General features: G+C 36.9%; 1 long non-coding RNA gene across 13 annotated transcripts; it reads left to right on the top strand.

The window, feature by feature from the left end:
- Nucleotides 1-7,891: 7,891 nt before the first annotated feature.
- Nucleotides 7,892-18,475, top strand: LOC130981959 (uncharacterized). Of its 13 annotated transcripts, none has more exons than XR_009087066.1 (8): nt 7,892-8,322; nt 8,657-8,716; nt 8,913-9,060; nt 9,177-9,275; nt 9,503-9,525; nt 10,269-10,396; nt 10,485-11,838; nt 11,945-12,294. It is a non-coding gene; the product is annotated as an uncharacterized LOC130981959 (long non-coding RNA). The 13 variants fall into 13 exon arrangements; XR_009087060.1 differs by having other exon boundaries at nt 8,532-8,716; XR_009087064.1 differs by having other exon boundaries at nt 7,892-8,326; nt 8,597-8,716.
- The last annotated feature ends 2,901 nt before the right edge of the window (nt 18,476-21,376 follow it).

Genomic DNA, 21,376 nt, shown 5'->3' with positions numbered 1-21,376 from the left:
TTGATTTCTCTGTTTGACACCTCGGCTTGCCCATTAGTTTGGGGATGGTAAGCTGTTGCGACTTTATGGATTAACCCATGCTTTTTCATTAATCATGTTAGTCTCTTGTTACAGAAATGGGTGCCTTGATCGCTCACGATTTCTCGTGGTGATCCAAAGCGACATATAATATGGTTTCTCACAAAGGAAATAACAGTGTTAGCATCATCAGTACGGGTAGGAATTGCTTCTACCCATTTGGAAACATAATCCACAGCTAACAATATATAAAAATAACCATTAGAATTTAGAAATGGACCCATGAAGTCAATGCCCCAAACATCAAAAATTTCACAGAAAAGCATAATTTGTTGAGGCATCTCATCCCTCCTGGATATATTACCAAATTTCTAGCATGGGAGACAGGATTTACAAAATTCGGCAGCGTCCCTAAAAAGAGTAGGCCACCAGAATCCACAGTCTAAGATCTTTCTAGCTGTTCTTTGAGGACCAAAATGTCCTCCACTCTCAGATGAGTGACAGGCCTCTAAGATAGACTGGAATTCTGATTGAGGCACACAGCGTCTAATTACTTGGTCAGCGCCACATCTCCATAAATATGGGTCATCCCATATATAATATTTGGACTCACTTTTTAGCTTGTCTCTTTGATGCTTAGAAAAATTTGGAGGAAATGTGCGGCTAACCAAATAATTAGCAACAGGTGCATACCAAGGGGCTACCGTAGATACTGCTTATAGGTTATCAAAAGGAAAATTGTCATCTATAGGAGTAGAATCATCCTTAATATGCTCAAGGCGACTCAAATGGTCTGCCACTAAATTTTGATTACCACTTCTATCCTTTATTTCTAAATCAAATTCTTGTAACAGCAATATCCAACGTATAAGTCTTGGTTTGGATTCCTTTTTAGCTAATAGATACTTTAAAGCTGCGTGGTCCGAATACACTACTACTCTAGTACCAAGTAGATAAGCTCGGAATTTATCCAGAGCAAAAACAATAGCAAGAAGCTCTTTCTCAGTAGTAGTATAATTGGACTGGGCAGTGTCTAAAGTCTTAGATGCATAAGCAATAACAAAAGGATCCTTACCTTCACGCTGAGCTAGCACTGCTCCTACTGCATGGTTGGAAGCATCGCACATGATTTCAATTGGCTGGCTCCAGTATGGTCCTCTCACAATTGGAGCTTGAGTCAGAGCAGTCTTCAGCTTATCAAACGCTTGTTTGCAATCGTCACTGAACTCGAACTCAATATCCTTCTGCAGTAATCTGGACAAGGAAAGTGCTACCTTACTAAAGTCCTTAATAAATCTCCTGTAAAAACCTGCATGGCCAAGGAACGAACGGACTTCCCTCACAGAAGAGGGGTAAGGTAAACTAGAAATAACATTCACCTTTGCTGGGTCTACAGAAATGCCATTATTAGATACCACATGTCCTAATACAATCCCTTGTTTTACCATAAAGTGACATTTTTCAAAATTTAATACAAGGTTTGTATTAACACATCTATCTAATACTCTAGATAATCTATCTAAGCAAAGGCTAAAAGAATCACCATAAACGCTAAAATCGTCCATGAAAACTTCCATACAATCCTTAATAAGGTCAGAGAAAAGACTCATCATGCACCTTTGGAAGGTAGCTGGTGCAATGCACAAGCCAAAGGGCATTCTCTTATAAGCATACGTTCCGAAAGGACATGTAAAGTGGTCTTTTCCTGATCCTCAGGGGCTATATGAATCTGGAAATAACCTGTGTAACCATCTAAAAAATAATAATGTGATTTACCTGACAGGCGATCCAGCATTTGATCAATGAATGGAAGTGGGTAGTGATCCTTACGGGTAGCTTGGTTGAGACGCCTGTAATCAATGCAGACTCTCCAAGCATTCTGAACTCTAGTTGCTATGAGCTCTCCATGCTCATTTTTCACTGTAGTGACTCCAGACTTCTTGGGCACCACTTGTACTGGGCTTACCCATTCACTGTCTGAAATGGGATATATGATACCTGCTTCTAATAGTCTGGTCACTTCCTTTTTGACGACTTCCAAGATGGTGGGATTCAATCTTCTTTGGGGTTGACAGACAGGTCTTGCTTCCTCTTCTAAAAATATTCTGTGCTCACGTACTTGAGGGTTGATTCCTACTATGTCTGCCAAACTCCACCCAATTGCCCTCTTATGCTTCCTCAGCACATCAAGTAACTGCTCTTCTTGTTGAGAAGTAAGTTCTCTTGCAATAATAACTGGAAACTTCTGCTCATCTCCAAGATAAGCATATTTGAGATGTGGAGGGAGTGGTTTCAATTCTAACTTCTGTTCATGGGCAGGCTCTGGAGTATCTAGAGCTTGTGAAAATGATGAAGTGCCCACATTGTCAGTTAAGAGGGTCCCCACACTTGGATCTTGTCCAGTGTGCCTCTCTTCTAACTCTTCCTTGTGAACTTCAGCTACACTTTCATCTATGACATCACACTGGAAGATAGAGCGATCTTCTAGAGGGTTATTAATAACTCTATTCAGATTAAAGATCACAATGCGGCCATCTATTTCAAAGGAGTATGTTCCTGAAAAAGCATCCAATTTGAATTTTGACGTCTTCAGGAATGGTCTTCCAAGTAGGATTGATGATGGCTTATCTGAATCATTATGGGGCATCTCCAAAATATAAAAATCAGTGGGAAATGTAAGCCCTTTAATATTCACCAGAACATCTTCAGCAACTCCAGCTACTGTAATAATGCTTTTATCTGCTAACACAAAACGAGCTGCCGACCTTTTTAAGGGAGGGAGCCTCAAAATATCATATATAGACAAAGGCATTATACTGACACATGCTCTTAAATCACACATGCAATCATAAATTACTATACCACCAATAGTACAACTAACTATACAAGGACCTGGATCACTACATTTTTCGGGTAGTCCTCCCATTAAAGCAGATATAGAACTACCTAAAGGAATAGTTTCTAATTCATTAATTTTGTCTTTATGGATACATAAATCTTTTAGAAACTTTGCATATTTAGGTACTTGCTGAATAACATCAAAGAGAGGATCAGTTACCTCGACCTTTTTGAATATTTCTACCATTTTAGGATCGGGTTCCAGCTGCTTCCTGGGCTTCCTTGCAAGTTGTGGAAATGGAATAGGAGTAGTGTTGTCTATAGTGTCTGCGCCTTTTGGTGCTTCCTCTTGTGGTTGAGCTATTTCGTCTTCAGCTATGTCTTGTATGCCCTCTTCCTCTTCATCATTTTCTATTTCTACCACCTCTTCAGCCGAGGCGTGTTCTGGTGAGCTTGGCTCCTCCTGGTTCCTCTCCTGCAGTGTGGTTCCGGACCTCAGGGTGATGGCATTAATGCCTCCCTTTGGATTGGATAGTGGTTGAGAAGGGATTCCAGTGAAATTTGAAGGTTGGTTACTGGAATTTTGTGAAGCTCCGATCTGTGAGACAAGAGCTTGCAAAGTAGAAGTCAGACCATTCAAACTGGCATTAATACTATTCATGATATTGTTTTCCATGGCCTACTGTCTTCGCTCAAAAGATTGTAGTAACTCTTCATTATGAGATGAAGAAGAATGATTAAATTGAGAGGTCTGCTGTTGATTATTCTGTGGTCCTTGGTTTTGCCTCAGGTGAGGTGCTCTGTAAGGTTGATTCTGCTGCCTGTTGTTGTTATTATTCCACCTCTGATTTCCCTGATTATCTCTGCCTCCTCTGTTATTGTTGTCCCTCCAATTCTGGTTATAATTGTCCTGCCATCCATGGTTATTGTTTCCACCTTGATTGTACCCTTGGTTGGGGCGGTCATAGAAATTATGAGTGGATGCTACCATGTTGTCTTCTTGATGAAACTGCGGGCATTCATCAGTGTAGTGGCTATAATCAGCACAGATTCCACAAACTCTCTGGGGACTAGCTGTTGGTTTTGCTGTGGTGGAGGGGGTTGAGCTTGCTGAGCTTGTTGTTGATTCAATTGCATATGCTTCAGCAAGTTGGTCATCTCACATATACTCTGAGCTAGAGCCGCAGTCTTTCTGTTAGAGGATACTTCTGCAACGGCTTTTGAACGGTTTTGCCTTTGCCTTTGGTTCCTAGTAGATTCAGCTAAATCACTGATCAATTGCCATGCTTCATCAGTGGTTTTGTACTTCTTCATAGACCTATTGCTAGCACTTTGCAATGTGGTCTTATCTTGGGGCCTCATACCCTGTGTGATGTAGCTGAGTAACACTATCTTATCAATCATGTGGTGGGGGCATGCTTCCAGAAGATTATTGAAGCGCTCCTAGTATTCAAAAAGAGATTCATTATCATCCTGAACAATGGTGGAAATATCCTTCCTCAGTTTATCAGTAACTTCACATGGAAAGAATTTTTCCAAAAACTCCTTTCTGAGTGTATCCCAGTTGGATACATTCGCTAGAGGTTGAGTGTAGTACCACTCTCTTGCTTTTTCCTAAAGAGAAAATGGGAAAGCTTTCAGCAAAATTGAAGTTTAATCAGTACCATCACGCCTGACAGTAGAACAGGCGGCCTGGAAATCTCTCAAGTACTTGATGGGCTCTTGAGCAGGTAAGCCATGAAACTTGGGCATCAATTTTAGCAGTGCGGTCTTTATTTCAAAATCTGTAGCTACCGCTGGATGATGCGCTTGGAATGGTTGCATTGTAAAATCAGGTGCTCCTTCCTCCTGGATGGTAACTCTCCTAGCTGCCATGTTTTCTGCACGTAAAACAACCGGATTAGTAGGACGGGGGCTGGTTCCTTCCTCAACTGACGTTTCAGATTCGTCCTCAAAGAGGACTAACTGACGCTTAACTCGCCTTATTCGTGAAATAGTCCTTTCAATTTCAGGATCGAATATTGGCAAATTAGGGTCAGGTAGAGAACGCGTCATTTGACGAAAGAAATACGCAGCTCATATTAACAGCAACAAAATAAAATGCAAATAAATAAATTCTAATTAATAACTTTAGCACTCTATTGCAACTCCCTGGCAACGGCGCCAAAAATTGATGAAACACAGAAGTTGGTGAATTAAAAATTATTAAATTAATTACGTTGCCAGTATAGTTCTTAACTCACTGAAAATCTCTCTATCAATTTAGAAATATGTCACAGAGAATTTAAATTAAAAATTACTGGGAGTTTGAGTCCCAGGTCGTCTCTCAACGAGTTGCAGAAAAGTGTGCTATTTTATTAATTAGATGTTTCCAAAAAGTTGAGCTAAGTAGATGGAAAATTAAATTGAGGAAATTTGAATAATATAAATAAAAGCCTTGACTGGGAGTTGATTAGTTGGAATCTCTATTATTGATGGAGTGATTTTAGGATTAATTTATAATTAATGGTTGTTCTATTTAGTTATTCTTTACTAGGTAAAGGAAAGTCAAACAAGTTAGAATGATAGATCTATTCTCGAGTTGCAACCCACTTAGTTCAAAGGGATTGGTGTTAGTGACAAAATAGCAATCCAACAGTTAACCCAATTATAAATTCCCTTTCAATCCTTTCAACTCAAGAGTTCCTTTCAATCAACTCCCCATCAAGTGAGGGGAACTACTCGCTCATTGTAAATAATAAATCCATAACATATGAAAGGAAATTAAAAGAAGACATGATTATTGGAAGGTAAAATGGATTAAAATGAAAGAAATAATTCTTGTATTAAATAATCATAAAAGTATTCAAATGACAAAATTGAACAAAGCAAAGAACATGGAAGAAATAAACCAAGTTAAGAGAACGAACTAGAATGACGAAGTCTTGATGAGGAAATAACTCTTCTCAATGTCCCAATGCTAAGACCAATTGAAAATTAAATTCTAAAACCTAAAGAGAAAAACCTAGATGAGGAGTGAAAACTAGATCTAAAAAACTAAAAACTGTGTAGAATGAATGTTGTGTTTGTTTCTGCATATTCTCTGGCTCTAGTCTGCTGTTCCGGGCCGAAAACTGGGTCGAAATAGGGTCCAACATTGCCCCCAACGAATTCTGCAGATTATGCAGATCGCACATGTCACGCGATCGCGTCACCCATGCGGACGCGTCACTCGCGCTTTTCCATGCCACGCGTTCGCGTCGTCCACGCTACCGCATCGATTGAGCTTTTCTAATCCATGCGGCCGCGTGATCCATGCGGCTGCGTCACTGCAATTTGCTCTCCTTCGCGCGGTCGCGTGAGCCATGCGACCGCGTCACTTCTCGCTGGTTATCTCCTCAAATTCTTGTGTTCCTTCCATTTTTCGCTAGCTTCCTTTCCAATCTCTAACTCATTCATGCCCTGTAAAGTCTGAAACACTCAACACACAGATCACGGCATCGAATGGGATAAAGGAGAATTAAAAGTACATAATTAAAGCCTTTAGAAAGCAATTTTCAAATATGTAATGAATTCAGGAAGGAAATCTAAATGCTCACTATTTTGATGAACAAGTGGGTAAGGATCATGATAAAACCACACAATTAAACACAATATAAATCATAAAATAGTGGTTTATCATCCTAGCTAACTTACTAATTAACTCAGTAAAAAGCTGGCATCAATATAAACAAGAGACAACTAACAACCCAAGAATTATCACTAAATGTCAGACATTATGACTCTAGTATCCTAGGAACTCATTTTCCAATTCTAGGTGTGAAAATCTACTAAAAATCCTTAATTGGCATTTTTACAAACACCTTGTGGGCATAAAAGCAAAACATGTAAAATTACAAAGAAAAGTTAAAGCTATAACCAAACTATTCACAATATCAACAATGAAAACTCAATCAAGCATGTAGAAATCGTAAAACATCAAAATCACCAACAAAAGATTCAAGAAATCAAAATTGTATATATTAACAAAAGTAGTATAATTAAAAGGAAAATTAAAGAGCACTTACAATAAGGATGAGCAAAATCTAAGAATAAAACTGAAATTATAAAATTCTACAATGAAACCTAGTTAAAAATCCTAAGAGAGTATTTTCTAATCTACACTACTTCTACTCTTAATTATTTATCTCATGTGTGTAAAATGAGGCCTCTTCATGTATGTTCATTTCCCTTTGATATAGCACTCCAAATGGCTTCAGCAACTCCAAAAATTGGGCCAAGAGAGCCCCAAATTTGCGAGCCACGTGCTTTATTAATGAAGTCATGCGCTGGGACTTGTGCGTACGTACAAATGTGTGCGTACGCACACTTGCTGATTTCTGCACTTGTGCATACGCATAGGAGGTTGTGGGTATGCACACTTCAGTGTTTGCTTCTCCTTCGTTTTCTTCATGTGTTTTCCCTTTTTGCATGCTTTCTTGCACTTTTGCCTAGCTATTCTTGCCTCTAGGACCTGAAATCACTCAACAAACATATCACGACATCGAATGGAATAAAAGTGGAATTAAAATGATCAATTTAAGCACAATAACGCATGTTTCCACATTTAGGTCCAACTTTGGGAGAAATCACAAAAGTATGCTATTTTGGTGATTAAGTGAGTTTATGTGATAAAATCCATCCAATTCAAACAAAAAATTATCATTAAATATGGACTCATCAATCACCGTCATCGAGCTTTTGGTGATGATGTACTCTGTTCTTTCCCCTCTCTCGATCTCCTTAGTCACAGCTATAACGGAAACGGCAATATCTCTTCTGTGCTGTCTCTGCTTCCTCTTCTTTTCCTCAACTGCAACTGTGATGGATGGCAGTAACACCACCCCTTTTCTTTAATTTTACTACAAAAAAAAAGACATAAAATGGCACTAATATTACCGTGGTTCTACAAAACCGCATAATATTAGAATATTATGACATTTTGTATGGTGCCATAATTAAAACCTGATGGTAGTTTTTGTGGATTAAGGCAATTTTAAAATGCCATTACCACATTGTATAAAACATCCCAACCCTAACTTAACCTTCGTTACACGTTCCATGTGACACGATGGCCACTGCGAGAGAACGGTTGAATCTCTACCACTCGTAATCTCCTATGTTCACAATCTCCTCTGACGACGATCCTCTCTAACAATGACCTCCTTTGGTGACGTCTTCTCATGCGATAGTCTCATCACACGACTTCTCCTCTCGCGACAGCTACTCTAGCAACAATTTCCTTATGCGACGTCTCTTCCTGCGACATCTCATCTAGCGCCGGTCTCCTGTTGTGACGTCTCCTCCGGCAACCTCTCCTCTAGTGACGGTCTCCTCTTGTTACGTCTCCTCCATTATCAATTTCCTCCTCTGGTATTTTCCTATGCGACAATCTTATCCATCGAGCTACCGTGCTGTAAGTTTCTCCTCTGGCAGCAGACTCGCGAGGTAGGTTCTTCTCCCTTTTTTCCTTTGTTCTCTTGAAAATATTTCATTCTAATCGACTGTCTTAGGCTTGCCTTAGATTGGAAGAAAAAATTTAATTAAATTGGTTTAAATCTCAGCATATTAGTCAAAATAGGTTGCTTACTGTTCTCTTTATTTTGCTTGCAATGTTTCTTATTCTTTAGCTGTTTCTTGTTCTGATTTGGGGGCAGATAAAGGTTTGATTGGTTAATTTGATGATGAATTCTACTCTGCTTTTCTTGTTCTGAGAAGGTAGCATGTGTGACTTCTTAGTTGCATGCTCTTGATTTATTGTTTCTACCATTGATTTGATAAGCATTATGTATGGGAAGCAGTTGCTGACAGTAACTCCTATGTGATTACAGTGTACTTAAAAGTAAGTCACATTTCCTTCACTTTTTTTCTTCTTTGATTAAAATGTTCAATCACTTTCTAAGTTATTGAACTGTTGGGTTATAACTTGTATCTCTTGATCTTTTTAATGTAGACATTCAATTAAACCACTAAAATTTTATATATGTCTTTGATTCTTTTTCTGATTTTTTCCTTTCTTTATTATTACTTTGGTTTAGGCACTTAACATTGTTTTGGACTTACCAATAACCTTGCTGAAAATCATTTGGCTCTCTGCGATGATTCCAAGCTTTTCCCCTTGTGCTCCAAGCTCATTTCTCTCTACATCTCCTCACTCTTCTCCAACTCTGTGTTGTTTACAACTAGGTTTGCCAATTCTCTATTTATTAGCAATTTTGAGTGTTTTACTTTTATAATTGAAGATGTTGTTACTAATGTGTGTTGATTGTCCACTTTTTGCTAATTCCATTACTTCCATGCAGATAATATGTCCTCAGAAGAAAAGTTAAAAATTGAACTTGCAAAGGTTAAAGATGAGTTCAAAATGTGAGATTCAGATCGTGGATCTACTCGAGTTCAAGGTAAGGGCTATTATTAATTAACTATTTTATTTATGAGAAGGCTGTGGAAAGAAGGGAATGAATTTGCTTTAGTTACCTTCCTATCAATCTAAAACATTGTGTGGCTGTCTTATTGCAATATAGGTTCATAATTAGATGAAAGTGATAATAAATGTCTTAGAAATGCTTATGAAAATGGTTATAAGAACTTGTTAAGGAATCAATAATGTCATTTTGGTTTCATGCAGTTGCACAACTCACAACTAAGAAGGTGAGTTACGTCTTTCAACATCTTTCATTGATCTTAATCTTCTATATATTGAAATGAAAATAACTACTGGTGAAAAAAGAGCGGTTTGTAACACAATCATGCATTGAAGCCTTTGCATGCTAAACATGCCCAATTCACATACTTTCAATGACAGACTTTTGAGACAAACAAATTTATGTGATAGGATTATTTTTGCCTCTATTTGGTGTAAAGTGCATGATCTATTTAGGGTTTAGAAGATTTTCCTCTTTGGTGTGTTGAGAGATTAAAATGCTATGCTATGTGCTATAATTGATAAACCATGCAGTGCATGCCAATCCTTATATATATTTGCTAAAAGAACTCAAAATGGCCATTTACAAAGTACCAAATAGATGCAAAAAAAGTAATCTCTTGAAATGTTATCAATAGTCGGAAGGGAATAATTAAAAACTTTATATTTTCTTCCAACAAATACACCAGAACACTGGCAAAATCGAGGATTATTATACGATCTTTGATTCTTTATGAGAGGCGAACTCAGAATTGTCTAAAGAGATCTTGATTCATGTTAATGTATAAAGATATGTACCACTTAATCAAAATCTAGACTACACATTATACACTATACACAGTTAGATACAAAGAGCCCTACACTTTTGGAACATGTCATTCAATTTTATAAGAAGCACTCTTTTTTTTCTCAGTTTTATTTGGTGAACTGAAATATGCTGGCCTTTTTTTTCTCCCCAACCAATATACAGATATTGAATCAAAGTTAAGAAGAACTGAGGATGACCCTGAAGGATCTGGGACTTCCCATTTGCATAGTATTATTCAATGAGTTAATTTGTAAGCTAATCGTACTTTAAAGCCTTTGTTTGAGAGACAAGTGAGTAAAGTCTAAATCTTATATTTTCTTGTGGCATCTTTTTGAATTTTCAAAATAAGTTTTTTCATGAATTATTTGGATTCTGTAGGCTAAAGACGAAAAAATTAGGACTGCCTAAGGAAAGCTGCAGAGATTCCGAGCCCTTTCAACTTACCAGGTACTATCCGTGGTAGCATTAAGCAAGGGAAAATTTGATTTGGTAGACAGGGAATACAAGAAGGCCAAGTCAATTGCTCTTCCCTCTCATGTATGAGACTATTATTTTGATTTAAATCTTTTTATTGGTTACTCTTGTTTGATTGGTGGTGGTAAGCTATATTGTTTTAGAGGTTTATTGAAATTTCAATATACATGTCACTGAGGTTTTTTCCATTGAAGAGTCACCTTTCAAAAAATGGTAGCTATTCCATCATTTACCATGTGATATAATATTTATGGATTTTCTCTTCTATTTCTGAACAACTTGTCATGCTCTTTTCTTATTGAAGTTAGCCTTTCATATGATCTTGAATCAGATTCAGGTGGGGATCCTAAAATGTGTTCTCGAAGAAGTTGAAAAAGTGATAAATGAGTTCAAGGCAATGCTTTTAAAATTGCATTTTATATTGGACATGACACTGGTACAGTTTGCCTTGGTAAATTTAGAATAAAACATGACTATTCAAATTGTTATGTGAGAAAAGACTGAGTCTACCCTAATAAACATTATACATTCTGGAAGTTTCTGAAATTGTATGAATCTATCAAGTAGTATTGCCTCTTGTTTCTTTGTTTTTTTGTCTTCTTTCTATATTCTGCTTGCAGGGTGATTTTTACACATGTTTATTCTCCATGTAGATTGAAAATACTTTGAGGTTGCTATTGGATTTAGAACCAGAGTCTGATCCATTCTGACATTATTTGAATATACAGATTTGGAAATTTTGTTCGTACCTATTGTTTAAAATATTTGTCATTTATTTTCATATTTTGCTGCTAGAGTTGTTGTAACTTTGCATATATATTGTGTAGCTTTATAGCTCCCTTGTCCAATGTCCCTGTTACTTTTAATATTCTCTTTTTGATAAGCTTCAGTTATTCCTTAAGAACCTTAAGGCTTGTTTGGATTGTGAAAATACTTTTTTATTTCCAATATTTTTTGTTTTTAAGATTGTGAAGAAAATGAAAATAATAAAATCGTATTTTCTATTTTCTTTTCACTCACAAAATCCTGAAAATGGAAAATATTTTCACAAAAACAAGCCTTTAGTTTTTACTTTGAGATGGCTGAATGTGGAGTCCATTGGGTTCTATTCCTTTATAGAATTAGAGAATCTGAGGTTTGATTAAGAATTGTACATTAGATCATGAGGTCAGAATGGAACATCTGAAGAAGAAATTGGATGAAAAGGGCTCTTTCTAATGCTAAGTGGAGGAAGATTCATGATGAATTGGGTGAATTTGTAAGTATAAACTGCATTAAGTTGATTGTTGGGTTGTTCTTTAGTTGACTTAAGAAAATTGCATTAAGTTTTTCCTTTTTAATATTCTTTTTACAACTATTGTCAGTTAGATATCAACAGCTCTCCTATTGTTGAGCCAATCTCATATGGTAGATCTAACCGGTGAAGAGGTTGATGCTCTAAGAGGAAAGTATATCCTAGATTAACTACCGTAATCATCCAACACATACCAACTTTCTGAAAGGTTGCACTCTCTGTTTTTAGTGGAAAATTTGCTAAGGTACTATGAGTTTATTAATTTATTTTTGACTTAGTCTATGTATGCATGAGTTATTTGTGACATTTTTATTTTGAGTTTTAATTTAGGCATGTCTGAATCATCATGCTTAAAAAACTCTTCCACTTCTCGTTGTAATTTAGTTGCCGTCTTTGATTGCCATTGCCTTTTTAACTGGGTTTACTGCTTTATTATTTTTTTGCTTTTAGCATTGTATATAGTCTTTTTAATGCTGGTTTATTTTGTTTAAGATGTCATACGAAATTGACGTGACGGAAATTGGCAGATTAAGAATTATTAAGAAAAATAGCGTTGTAAGTACAGCTCTTAACCTGCAAAAATCCACTTGTCAATTTAGAAAAGAGTTGTCACAAATTTTAGAAATAAAATACTGGGAGTATGAGTCCCAGGTCATCTCCCAACGAGTTGCAGGAAGATGTGCTATTTTATTAATCAGAGGTTTTCCAAAAGGTTTTTGAGTTTGAATAACAGGAAATTAAATCAGAGAATTTATGTAATTTAAACAAAAATCGTGCTCGGGAGAAGATTAATCGGAAGTTCTATCCTTGTTATAATTTTCTCAAGATAAATTAATAATTAGTGGTTGTTTCTACTTAGTTATCCCTCAACGAATGAAGGAAAGTCAAGTTAAAAGTCAACTTCTATTCACAAGTCCTAATCCTCTCCCTTGGGAAGGATTAGAGTTAGTGACTAACAAGCCAACCAACAACGAACCAATTACAATTGAACTCTTGAGTATTCCAACTCAAGGTTCTCCTTTTAATCAACTCCCAATCAAGTTGGGAAACTACTCCATTATTATAAATGTAGACTTCACAAAATTAAGAAGGAAAATAAAAAGAGACATGATAAACAATATTCAAAGAGATCAATTAAAAATAAAAATAGTCTTTGTATTAATAAACTCTAAAAATAATCCAATCGTAACTCTAGACAAATTAAAGATATGAAAGAGTAAGTGAAAGTAGGTAAACAAACTAGAATGACCAGTTCCGGAGGTAGACTCTTCTCAATAATCAAAGCCAAAATCTTGAAATCCTAAATTATGAGTGTAAAGAAAAACCTAGAGGAAAAGTAAAATCAGATCTAAAACTAAAAATTATGCGGAATGAGAATTGTCTTTTGTCTCTGCATGTTCCCTGGCTCTAATCTGCGTTTCTGGGCCGAAAACTGGGTTAAAATGCGGCACAGAATCCACGCCAGTGACTTCTGTAAATTCTGCAGATCGCGCACGTCACGCGACCGCATCGTCCACGTAATCGTGTCACTCAGCGTTTTTTGTGCCACGTGTGCGCGTCGTCCACGCATTCGCGTCACTTGTGCAGCTTCCGATCCACGCGTTCACATCAGGCACGCGAGCGCGTCACTGCGGTTTCCTCCATTACGCGCGGTCACTTCTCGTTGGTCATCTCCTCAATTTCTTGTGTTCCTTCCCTTTTTGCAAGCTTCCTCTCCATTCTCTAAGCCATTCCTACCCTATGAAGCCTAAAACACTTAACACACAGATCACGGCATCGAAGGGTATAAAGGAGAATAAAAAAATATACAATTAAAAGATCTTTAGGAAGCAAGTTTTCAATCATAGAACAATTTTGGGAAGGACTTGTAATATCATGATAATCATATGAATAAGTGGGTGAAAGACTTGATAAAACCACTCAATTAAACACAATATAAATCATAAAATAATGGTTTATCAACCTCCCCATACTTAAACATTAGCATGTCCTCATGCTTAGTTGAAGGAGATAAATATGAATGAATAGGGACATGCAAGACTCATACAATGCAATGCAACCTACATATATGAATGCAACTATATGATTTTGTCTATCTGATTAAAATTAAATAAGTTCTCTAAGACAAAACATAGAGCAGATTCCACTAGTTTAAATCATACAGTAAAAGCAAGTAGATTTATAAGAAGACAGCTTGTGAAAGCAGGGAACATGGAATCAAGCATTGAACCCTCACTAATGGTGTGTGTGCACTCTAATCTCTCTAGTGTATAGGGTAATCACTCTATCCTTCTCTAATCATGCTTTCTAATTTTTGTTCCTCACCTAACCAATCAACAACATTTAATGTACCAATGCAAACATCATGAGGTCTTTTCAAGGTTGTAATGGGGGCTAAGGTAAGGGTAAGGGTATATATGGCTAAGTGAGCTTATAAATTGAATCTTTAATTAACCCAAGCTTTCACCTAATCATATATGTATATTCTATATAATTTCAAAATTCATACCTAGCTACCCAAAATTTCCTTTTCACATTCCATACTCATGTATCAACCTTTATTTTAATTTTATCACATGTGCATTGATTATTGAACTTTAACTTATCATTGGGGTAATTTTGTCCCCCTGTTTACTAAATTTTTTTTTGAACATGAAAATAAACATAGCTTATCAATGCACATAGATTTTTAATTTTCTTTTATAGTTTCACATGAGTAGGTACCCAAATTTCCATTATTTTATCATGACATATTCCTTTATTAACCTTTGTTCCCACAGTTTTCCCACACTCAATTAACACACAATTTCTACCTTAAACTAACCAAAGATTTAATTGGGATATTTAATTATTTTTCTGCTTAAGGCTAGTAATGTGGTAAAATGTAGAACAAATGGGATTAAAACGGCTCAAAGTGGCTAACAAAGGTAATTAAAAGGGTAGGCTTATTTGGGATAAGTGAGCTAAACAAACAATGGCCTCAATCATATGCATGCATATAACACATTAACATTGGACATATAGGATAAAAAAATTCAAATTACAATCATAGAGAAGTAAATACACAAGAATAAAATATTTATGGTTAAATAATGTAACCATGTATTTAGGCTCAAAATCTCACAGGTTGTGTGTTCTTTAGCTCAAAAACCATGTTCCAATTACAACTTCAAACAAATTTAACATAAAGGTTTTGATTTAAATTAGTGAAATTTTTTTTTTTCAAAAATAGGGTCTTAAAAGAAACTTATTATCTTTTCAATCAAGTAGAGCATGCATGCAATTAACCTATTACTATGCAGTATATCCTATTCTAAAAAAAAGAAATTGGTGTTAGGGAAGAGAAATTACCTCCAGAAGTCAGGTACTGACTGACCTCCCCACACTTAAGGCTTTGCACCGTCCTCGGTGCTATCTGTCAAGAACAAAGGTGGGCTGGTGGCAGTATCTCCACAGTCGGGACCGTCATGGCTCCTTGTGCTGGTAAAGGAAGTGGAGTCCGGAGTGTCTGGGTCTGTGTCAGGTCTGTGGTTGCCTGTGAGTAGTTTCTTGAGGTATTTGAATCGGCACTGGTTGCGGCACTCTCGTAGCTTCGCTTTCTGTTCTTGTCGGTCCAACTTCTCCAGTATTTGATGGAGAAGCTGACTTGTTGAAGGTGCTTGTGGTGTTGAAGGAGGAATGTCTGTAGCTTGTTCTGTGGACTGGCTGGTAGTTTCATTTGGTGGCCGAAGATATTTTCCGTTAGGGACGTACTAATCATCCCGTGGAAGCATGGCTTTGGTGTCCCCAGCTCTGTAGGAGACTCCAACTGCTGAGACAAGATCTGAGACCAAGGCGGGAAAAGGTAAGTTGTCCACAATTTGTACGTGTCCCATGGCATTCCGAATGTGTTTTGGTAGGTTTAGAGGCTGGTCTGTAAGGATGCACCATAGTAGAACGGACATGTCTGCAGTGAAGGAGGACTCATGAGTGCTCAGAAAGACGTAAGGGGACATAATCTGTGCCCAAACGTGAGCCTCCAAGGTAAGTGCGGAAGCCAATATTCCCTTAGGTCAGGAACGATGGTATCTATAAATCCATCTGCTGCCAGGTTGTGCGATAATTTTGAGAATAGCGTCCCAGTCAAATTGGTACGTCTGGCGCTTGAGTGCGGCCTCTTAAAATGCATCCAGTCCTTCTGGAGCAGGGGGAAGATCTAAAGTTTGTTGAATGGCCTCTTCTGTAATGGGGACTTACCTCTGACAAACATAGAAAAACTGCAGGGTTGGGAAGTGGAAGTTGGAGTAGAATTCAACTACCCATGAAAGATTAACATGTCGTGGCTGTCTCTGTAGGAATCCCCATTGTCGTCGCTCAATTCGCGGCTCAACAAATTCAGCAATACGGGTCCTGAGGATAAGAAGGTATTCACTGTTGTAATTTCTTTCTGCCAGGATTGGGAGCATCTGCTCACAGTAGTGGTTGGAAAATCACGTAGTGTCCTTTGCTCGGAAGGCTTTCTCTATTTCATCGACCTTTATAATCCTCTTAATTCTTTTTGTTGAGGGCTTAACTGCAGTTGAAGATGGCTCTGCCACTAATCCTCTTTTTATTCCTCTCCTTGCTGGTGGTTTGGGAGTAGCTTTCTCTTTTCCTTTCTTGGTGGCCATCTTGAAAGGGAAAGAGTAAGGATGTTAAAATTTCAAGGGTTAGAGAAAGGAAGAGAATGGAAAAGGTGGTAATCAATGCACAGTAAAGAAGAATGACGTTAATACATGGTCATGACTACATGTGAAAAGTTATCAATGTGAAAAGTGCATATGATGACAGTGAAATGCAAGGTGTTTATTGGCATGCTGGCAAAGGCATGAGTAGCATAGATCAAGCATTCAATGTCCAAGTTAAATTACCAAGTCTTCCAAACTAACAATGTGGTTGTAATAACAATTATATTAAATTAATAAAACATAAAAATGGTTTTGTGAAAAGCAAGCATTTAAAGTAGTAGAATAAAAGAAATCTGAAAATAGTGCACAATGCCATACGGGCTTTTTCACAAACACTTAGCATGCATGGTAAATAAGGTATAGAAAATATTAAATTGAACATGCAAGCAACCCTATAATATATAATTGTTAAACAATTCCTTAATAATCCACAAGCAAAGTATAGAAAATAATGACCCAAATAAATTTTCAACACCAATTAAAAGAAAAAGAAAGAAGAAGAGAACATAGATAATAAAGGTAAAACGAAAAAGAAGAAGAAAACATAAAAATAAGAATAAGAATAGAAGAGTGAAGAGTGGAGAAGAAAAGAAAAAACCTTGATAATGGTGGTGAAAAAAAAAGGAAGTAGAAAGTGAGAAAGAATGAAGAAGGAAGAAGACAGAAGGGGGGAGAAAGAAATAAGAAGGGAAAAGAAAAAGTAGGATTTGGGGAAGAAAAAGATAAGATATTTTGGCAAATTTGGATAAGTTGTGCGGCGCAGGCGACGCGAACGCGTGGGTCACGGGTTCGCGCGAATAGCGCTTAGATGAAGTGACGCGGACGCGTCGGTCATGCGGACGCGTGACATGATTTGTGCTAGTAGCACCAGAGCAGCCTTGCGTTCGCACAACTCTCTGCGTGAAACTCGTTTCGCCAAATTTTAGGGTGACGCGTTTGCCTGGTTGACGCGATCGCGTGCTTGGCCATATGTTAAAAACGACGCGGACGCGTGGAGCACGCGTTCGCGTGGTAGGGCTTGTGCTTCTAGCACGAGTCCAGCCCAAGTCCAGCTCAACTTACTGCCACACACCCATTTACGTCGATTGTACAGGGCCACGCGTTCGCTCGAGTGATGCGGACGCGTGGGGAGGTGATGAGCGGATAATTTATACGCTTTTTGGCATTGTTTTTATATAGTTTTTAGTAAGTTTGAGCTACTTTTAGGGATGTTTTCCTTAGTTTTTATGTTAAATTCACATTTCTGGACTTTACTATGAGTTTGTGTGTTTTTCTGTGATTTCAGGTAAATTCTGACTGAAGTTGAGGGATTTGAGCAAAACTCTGAAAAAGGCTGACAAAAGGACTGCTGATGCTGTTGGAATCTGACCTCCCTGCACTCGAAATGGATTTTCTGGAGCTACAGACCTCCAATTGGCACGCTCTCAACGGCGTTGGAAATTAGACATCCAGGGCTTTCCAGCAATATATAATAGTCCATACTTTATTCGAAGATTGATGACGTAACTTGGCGTTAAACGCCAAGTTCATGCTGCTGTCTGGAGTAAAACGCCAGAAAAACGTCATGATCCGGAGTCAAACGCCCAAAACACGTCATAACCTGAAGTTTGACGCCAAGAAATGCCTCTACACGTGGATTGATCAAGCTCAGCCCAAACACACACCAAGTGGGCCCCGGAAGTGGATTTAAGCATCAATTACTTACTCATGTAAACCCTAGTAGCTAGTCTAGTATATATAGGACATTTATCTATTGTATTAGACATCTTTTGACCACTTTAAGTCTCTAATCATTCGGTCACTTGATCGTGGAGAGGGCTGGCCATTCGGCCATGCCTGAACCTTCTTTTACTTATGTATTTTCAATAGTGGAGTTTCTGCACACCATAGATTAAGGGTGTGGAGCTCTGCTGTACCTCAAAGATTAATGAAGTTCTATTTTCTTTTATTCAATTCTCTATCTTATTCTTATTCCAAGATATTCATTCGTACTCAAGAACATGATGAATGATGATGAGTTAGATAACCCTCATTATTATTCTCACTGATGAACGCGCGTGATTGACAACCACTTCCGTTCTACATGCAACAAAGCTTGAATGTGTATCTCTTAGATTCCCCAACAGAATCTTCGTGGTATAAGCTAGATAGATGGCGGCATTCATCTGGATCCGGAAAGTCCAACCTTGTCTGTGGTGTTCCGAGTAGGGTCCTGGGAATCCGGAAAGTCTCACCTTGTCTGTGGTATTCCGAGTAGGATTCCGTTCATGAATGACTGTGACGTGCTTCAAACTTTAACCTGCTGGGCGTTAGTGACAAACGCAAAAGAGGGATTCTATTCCAGTAGGAGCGGGAACCAACCGGTGATTGGCCGTACTGTGACAGAGTGCGTGCATTAGCTTTCACTGCGAGGATGGGATGTAGCTATCAACCATGGGTGATGCCTCCAGACTGGTTAGCTGTGCGAGTGACAGCCGTACAGGTTATTTCCCCGAGAGGAATGAAAGTAGCCACAGCTGATAGTGAACCCCTATACAAAGCTTGCCATGGAAAGGAGTAAGAAGGATTGAGTAGAAGGAATAGGAGAGCAGGCGTCCGAGAGCTCTACAGCATCTCCATTCCGCTTATCTGAAATTCCTACCAATGAATCTACATAAGTATTCTATCCCTTTTATTATTCCTTTTTTATTTAATGATAATCACAATTACTCTTTAATCCGCCTAACTGAGATTTGCAAGGTGACCATAGCTTGCTTCATACCAACAATCTCTGTGGATTCGACCCTTACTCACGTAAGGTTATTACTTGGACGACCCAGTACACTTGCTGGTTAGTTGAACGGAGTTGTGAATTCCACCAGCGCCATAATTAGAACATTGATCACAAATGATACAAGAATTTGAATCACAATTTCGTCCACCAAGTTTTTGGCGCCGTTGCCGGGGATTGTTCGAGTATGGACAACTGACGGTTCATCTTGTTGCTCAGATTAGGTAATTTTCTTTTCAAAATCTTTTTCAAAAATTTTTCTTTTATTTTTCGTTTTTCAAAAAAAAATTATTTTCGAAAATAATTAATAAAAATCCAAAAAAATTAGAAAATTATAAAAATCAAAAATATTTTGTGTTTCTTGTTTGAGTCTTGAGTCAATTTTTAAGTTTGGTGTCAATTGCATGCTTTTAGAATTTTTCTTGCATTTTTTTTCGAAAAACTCCATGCATTCATAGTGTTCTTCATGATCTTCAAGTTGTTCTTGATAAGTCCTCTTGTTTGATCTTGATGATTTCTTGTTTTGTGTTGTTAGTTGTTTTTCATGTGCATTTTTGCATTCATATTTTCCATGCATTAAAGATTTCTAAGTTTGGTGTCTTGCATGTTTTCTTTGCATCAAAAATTTTTTCAAAATTATGTTCTTGATGTTCATCATGATCTTCAAAGTGTTCTTGGTGTTCATCTTGACATTCATAGCATTCTTGCATGCATCTTGTGTCTTGATCCAAAATTTCCATGTTTTGGGTCATTTTTGTGTTTTTCTTTAAAAATTCAAAAATAAAAAAAATATCTTTTCCTTATTTCCCTCCAAAATTTCGAAATTTTGGGTTGACTTGGTCAAAAATTTTCAAAATTAGTTGTTTCTTACAAGTCAAGTCAAAATTTCAATTTTAAAAATCTTATCTTTTCAAAATCTTTTTCAAAAATCATATCTTTTTCATTTTTTATTATTTTTCGAAAATTTCAAAAATCTTTTTCAAAATATTTTCAAAATCTTTTTCTTATCTTTTATATCTAATTTTCGAAAATTAGCTAACAATTAATGTGATTGGTTCAAAAATTAGAAGTTTGTTACTTTCTTGTTAAGAAAGGTTCAATCTTTAAGTTCTAGAATCTTATCTTGTAGTTTCTTGTTAGTTAAGTCTTTTTAAAAAAAAAAAAATTTTTAAATCTTTTTCAAAATATCTTTTTCTTAAAACTTTTATTTTATCTTTATCTTATCTTTTTCAAAAATTTTATCTTTTTCAAAATTTGATTTCAAAATATCTTATCTAACTTACTATCTTCTTATCTTTTTCAATTTTGATTTCAAATCTTTTTCAATCAACTAACTAACTTGTTGTTTATTTCTTATCTTTTTTCAAAACCACCTAACTACTTCTCTCTCTTCTATTTTCGAAAATATCTCCCTCCTTTTTCAAAAATTCTTTTTAATTAATTAATTGTTTCATGTTTTAATTTTAATTACATTTTGTCTTTGATTTTCGAAAATCACTAACCTCTTTTTCAAAATTATTTTCGAAAATTTCCTCCTCTTTTCTTCTTTTATTTAATTATTTAATTACTAACACTTCTCTTCACCTCTCTTCATCCATAAATCCGAATCCATTCTTCATTCTTCTACCCCTTTCTTCTTCTACTAACATAAAGGAATCTCTATACTGTGACATAGAGGATTCCTTTTTCTTTTCTTGTTGTCTTCTCTTTCATATGAGCAGGAACAAGGACAAAGGCACTCTTGTTGAAATTGATCCAGAACCTGAAAGGACTCTGAAGAGAAAATTAAGAGAAGCTAAAATACAACAATCCAGAAACAACCTTTCAGAAACATTAGCACAAGAGGTGATGGCCGAAAATAATAATAATGATGCAAGGAGAATGCTTGGTGACTTCACAAAGCCAACGTCCAAGTTTGATGGAAGAAGCATCTCCATTCCTGCCATTGGAGCCAATAACTTTGAGCTTAAGCCTCAATTAGTTGCCTTAATGCAACAAAACTGCAAGTTTTATGGACTTCCATCTG

This window comes from Arachis stenosperma, chromosome 5 (assembly GCF_014773155.1).
Source record: "Arachis stenosperma cultivar V10309 chromosome 5, arast.V10309.gnm1.PFL2, whole genome shotgun sequence".
In the NCBI taxonomy this organism is placed as follows: Eukaryota; Viridiplantae; Streptophyta; class Magnoliopsida; order Fabales; family Fabaceae; genus Arachis; species Arachis stenosperma.
This window is presented reverse-complemented; position numbering and strand designations above follow the sequence as displayed.